Below are 5736 nucleotides of genomic sequence, written 5' to 3' on the forward strand. Positions count from 1 at the left end.
TGAAAGCTGTAAGTCTTCTGGTAGCTGTGCAAGAGAAATCTCAATCAGGCTAATTACTGCTAACTAACATGCTCATGCTAGTTAACGTTAGTAAATAAACCTAAACAGCTGTAAGTCCAAACTGTCTGCAAGCTTACCTTGTACTATACGATAATTCCTCTACTGTGTGACATCAAGTCACGTGGTTATAAATGTTTAATTTATGTTAAATTTGTTACATTTGTTAATGTTAAATTTTTACAAATAGTCTACTATGAAGCCATAACGTGAGGTACAAGGTAACGGAGCCTTTTATACATTGGCGTGTTTCTTTAGAAATGAACAACAGGCAAATAGAGTCTTTAAACGCTTCAGATGTAAAGTTATTCACTGTTAAAGTGGCGTCGTAATGAATGGGAGTCAATGGGATGCTAACAGCAGGTGATGGCTTCGTAGCATCAAAATGGCACCATAGGGAGCTCGTTCTGCAGTGGAGCTCTCAGTTTGTCGGTCTGTCTGTCTGTCTGCCTGCCTGTCTGTCTGTCTGTCTGTCTGTCTGCCTGCCTGCCTGCCTGTCTGCCTGCCTGCCTGTCTGTCTGCCTGCCTGTCTTCTGTCTGTCTGTCTGTCTGTCTGCCTGTCTGCCTGCCTGTCTGTCTGTCTGCCTGCCTGCCTGTCTGTCTGTCTGCCTGCCTGTCTGTCTGTCTGTCTGTCTGTCTGCCTGCCTGTCTGTCTGTCTGTCTGCCTGTCTGTCTGTCTGTCTGTCTGTCTGTCTGTCTGCCTGTCTGTCTGTCTGTCTGTCTGTCTGTCTGCCTGCCTGTCTGTCTGTCTGCCTGCCTGTCCTTCTGTCTGCCTGCCTGTCTGTCTGCCTGTCTGCCTGCCTGCCTGCCTGCCTGCCTGCCTGCCTGTCTGTCTGTTCTTTGGTTAATTTTGAATGAACTGGAAATGTGATCTACAGTATGTGACTGCACTGGATTTATGTTAAACACTTACTGTGTTACATCTTGCAGATGAAAAGCATCATAACCTACATTAATTTATAAAAATGTTGCAGATTATGATTTAAAACCTTGCCTGAACATTGCCAAATAAGGAGATTTTGAGGTTTTTCTTTTGATGGTCTCTGTTAAAGGGCCTCCATTTAGGCCTGTGAAAGCTACGAAGGAATAACTCATTACTCCAGCTGGAGCTGGGTCACACTCTCTAATCCCAGACCCCTACCTGTCTGACTCCTACAGAGTCATGGGAAAAAAATACTCTCTCACACGCACTCACTTTCTTCCTCCTCCAAAACTCTCTTTTCTCACCCAATCCTCCAGCTCTCTCCCCCCTAATCCCCCCTGGAATCTCAGACCTGTGTGTGAACCAGACTGCGGTCTGACTGATATGAGTTTTTAAAGGCCGAGACCGATACTGATCCATCTGGATTGAAGATGCCGTCAAGCCTCCGTGTCTTTAGATCTGACTACTTTATGGCAAAGTTAAAGTATCCAGTTTTCCTCTCTGATATAACTTTCCTTAAGTGCGGAACATCTTCTGGAACTAAGATCTTGGGCATTAAAGGTCCAATATGTAATTTATTTACTGTAATAAATCCAAAAATGACCCCAATGCATCATCAGATAACCCTCTATTGCATGAATTATTTTTTAAGCATGGTAAAAATGTCTTGTTGTGTTTTTTATGACTGCTTAAATAATGCAATTGTAAGAAAAAATTTAAAAAAATTAAAGATAATTAAGGGGGGGGGTTGTTGGTAATTTGTTGCTATATGGCTATAGGCTTTTATTGAAAAAATACCAAACAAATTCAACTTATATATGGCAACAAATTATTTTTAGCCTTTTACAGAAAGCAAATATAGCAATTTAACTGGTTTAAATGGTGGGAATTAAAAGTTTACTTACCCCAGATAATAGCTGAATTTATTTTTCAAATAAACGCTTCTAAAATTTAAGAAAAACAACTACAGTTTGGCTGATACTGGAAAAGGGGCAGGGAAACAGGATTTCCTGGTTATGTGACGTCATCCAGTTAATAACACTTAAAAGTAAAAGACCTATTTACATGACTGAACAGAAAAAAATGCATTTTATATGGTTTATTGTGAAAAAAACTAAGAACAAGAATTTGTCGCCATGTGGCAACACCATGCAATAGAAAACATGCAAAGTTAAAATACTATCTTAACAATGCTAAAGCCAGTATTTTCTCCTTTTTTAGTTCCTGTCCGTGACGTAATGTATGGGTATAGGTATGCATGTATGCACCTGTGTCTATGATGTGTAAATAAGTGAAGAATAAGATTTTGCATTTACTAAAGGACAAAAGTAGAGAAAGGGGGTCGGACCTGAGAAGTTGTTTTTAAACTTCTTTCTACTGCTTTTTGAACATGGGAATTTTTTGTTTAAATGACTTTCAATGATTTTGGAAGATTGTGCTGAGAAGTACATGACCTTAATTGACCTTATATATACTGTATATATGTATGTACAACATGTATATGTGTACAGTATACATAAGGTCAATTAAGGTCATGTATCGGAGCAGCGGTCACATATATATATATATATATATATATATATGACCGCTGCTCCGATTCTCCGGCCAATCTCTCGCTCCATAGTCCCCTCAATTGCGAACAAGACCCCATGGTATTTAGCCTCCTTCACTTGGGCTACCCAATGTGTGATGCAATAGTCAAAACTGAAGTAAACTTAAATTACTTAAAAGAAGAAGAAAAAAACCCCCAAAGACACAAAAGTACACACATAACAGCAGCAAGATCAGGTGTTACTTCCACACACCCGACAGTATGAACATCCAGACACACTGAGACACGTTCTGTGTGACAGAAGATGATCTCATCTCTCTGGTTAAGTTGCAGAAAACATCCTGAAACCGCTAATGAAGGCTAACTGCTGGAATACCCACACGTGGCACCGCGGCTGGCACCGGCCGACACCTAAACACAGCGTGGGACGCTGGGAGCTTAAAGCGAAGCTGGCCACAGATACCAGCTGCTGGAAGTCAGCGGCAGCTGCGGTTATTAAGCCAGAGGCAGCTGCTGTGTGGTTTACACACATCGGATATGCTTGAAAAAGTTCATGTTTATGCCAGTGTTCTTTAAATAAGTCTGTTTTATGATTATTTTAGGCCTTTGTTATACAGGACAGCTGAAGGGATGAGAGAGGGGGAATGACATGCAGCAAAGGACCACAGGTTGGGGTTGAACTTGCAGCCGCTGTGACAAGGACTGAGCCTCAGTACGTGGTGCGCACGCTCTACCGGGTGAGCTATCAAGCCCAGCTAATACGGCCGGGTTGGTTCAGTGGGTACAGCAGGCGCACATATGCTCCAAGGCTTATGCCTCGACGCAGAGGACCAGGGTGCCGGACCCACCTGTGACGACTTCCTGCATGTCCCCCCCCATTTTTGGGCTTTTCATCCTTTAATGGACAGGGGGGGGGCCCTGAAAATGAAAATTAAATGAAAATGTATGAAAAATAACCTTCAACCATGAAAAAAACAAAACAGTTTTTTCTACATTATTATCACTTTACCCACATTTTTGTCATTTTTTTCAATGTTATGGGTGCTTTTTTTAATGGTTTTGTTGTTTTTTCCAAAGTTTTTTGATATTTTTAATGTTGACATTTGCAGTGCCTATTTCGACGGCACATTTTTTGTGACAAATAAAAAAAGAAATTAACTCAAAAACGAGTCAATTTGACCCAAGGACAACATGAGGGTTAAGTGCTGTGTAGCAGTACCACAGTGTAGCAGTATAACACCGTGGTAGTACTCGTGCCACCCTGGGTGTTTGGAGACAAAATAACAGCTGAGCAGAGACATTTTAGTCGTTATAGTCATCAGTACGTCATGAGGTCCAGGTTGGGAAAACAGAGCTGAGCACTGTGCTCTGAGACACCCAATCAGCCTCATGCTGGTCGGGAAAGACCACAGGTTGATTGGTTAAGGTCCAGTCATGCAGCAATTAAAGGCCCCATTAAGAAATAAATATGAGATTGTGACATAAATATTTAATACTCTGAATCCAGCATAGCAATGTCAAACCAAGCACATTTTAAATAACCAGATTTTTTAGTTGTAATAGAGTTCTACTCCAGAATAAATCCCAGAAAGCCTTCTTTTGCTTCAGAAGGATGCTCTCATTTGTTGCCAACAGGCTTAGTGTTTTATATTAGTGACAGCCAGGAGTCACTCCCAAAACATTGTGTGTGTGTGTGTGTGTGTGTGTGTGTGTGTGTGTGTGTGTGTGTTCGAACACACCAACATCCATTGTTATGTGTTTGCTGACATGGTGCATCATCCACAGGGGTTGCTACTGTTGCTTTCCCAGCAGCACAATGAACAGGCAGTGCAGAGATGCTGACACTCCACGGCTTTATTTAGCTGAATGACACACACACACACACACACACACACACACACACACACACACACACACTCACTCACAGATCAAACAAAGAAGAAAAATAGTGCGTGTTCGCCTCTCAAAAAGAGTGAGAGGACAGCGGTTGAGAAGTTTTTACAGTACAGGAAATCATTTTCTTCAGCCATGGAAAAATACATTTATAGAAATGATGTTAGTCATAAAATAACTATTTAAATCTGCTTGTTTTCTTGTGCTCTAAATGTTGCTTTCAGGGTCATTTAAAGCCAAATGTAGAAAACGAGACAAGAAAATTTGCATGAATTATAATAGCGCCACTGTTCCATATCTTCTATCTTGTGTTTTGAAAGGTAAGATTATATTACGTAAAGCAGCTTACAGCAAGATAAGAGCCAAGTTTAGGAATAGTTATACACAACAGAATTTAAACAATGTAAGTAATATAAGACCGGTAGATGTGCAGATTAAGAGAGCAAATACCTATTATATTGGCATTCACGTTGGGTTATAAGGTCTATAAATTGTCTATTCAAAATATATAGTATGTAGTTATTGTGTTGTAGAATGTGAAGATTTGGATATGTGCAATAAAAGCTGTTTACATTATCTAAACATCATCATCTTGCAAGAACAATGAGTACAAGATGGGCTATTCCCCATTCTTTATTTACAGACAATTAGCGCACATCAGTCTCCCATTTACCTTCTCAAATTAATGTGTTCAAATTCTGATTTTAGACTCTGATTTCTGCCACGTCATCCTGAAATCCTCGAAACAGTCACTGTATACACTGTATATACTGTATATGTGTGAGAACTGAATGTACAAGAAAATGTAAAGTTTAGATTTAGTCAGTATCAAGTTAACATGTTAACAGCTTTGGGTTTCCCGGGAATAAACACTTTTGATAATATATCTGATGATAAACAAATAATCATTTGATCCCCGTTCATTTTCCTGTCGTTTCTGACATGGCCTCTGATAATTAAAAGCATTTCCTGTGAGCTCACAGAACACGCCGTACAGCCTCGTGTCACGGTGTCTTTTTACACTGTGTCAAAGCTCTTATCAAAGTTTACTTCAAGAACATCCTCTCCTTGCTTAGCGCTGGGTGTATGTGAGGTAGAGAGAGAGAGAGAGAGAGAGAGAGAGAGAGAGAAATGAAAAGCTCCGTTGGAAAAAAAAAACTTTCATGAATTATTCAACTATTCTTTTGTCTGCTCTCCATTTATCTCTCAATCCTCTCTTTTTCTGCTCTCTTCTCAGAGCTGCTGCAGACTCTGACAGCTTCATTGTAGCTGCTGGGAGTTGTGTGTGTGTGTGTGTGTGTGTGTGTGTGTG

At 40.4% G+C, this 5736-nt stretch overlaps 1 long non-coding RNA gene across 1 annotated transcript in view; it reads right to left on the reverse strand.

Moving 5' to 3' along the window:
• Positions 1–1483: 1483 nt before the first annotated feature.
• Positions 1484–5736, reverse strand: part of LOC116706306 (uncharacterized) — a 17823-nt gene continuing 13570 nt past the window's right edge. The window contains exon 3 of the long non-coding RNA XR_004336199.1: positions 1484–1494. This is a non-coding gene — a long non-coding RNA (uncharacterized LOC116706306). The remainder of the gene's footprint in view (positions 1495–5736) is intronic.

This window comes from Etheostoma spectabile, chromosome 18 (assembly GCF_008692095.1).
Source record: "Etheostoma spectabile isolate EspeVRDwgs_2016 chromosome 18, UIUC_Espe_1.0, whole genome shotgun sequence".
In the NCBI taxonomy this organism is placed as follows: domain Eukaryota; kingdom Metazoa; phylum Chordata; class Actinopteri; order Perciformes; family Percidae; genus Etheostoma; species Etheostoma spectabile.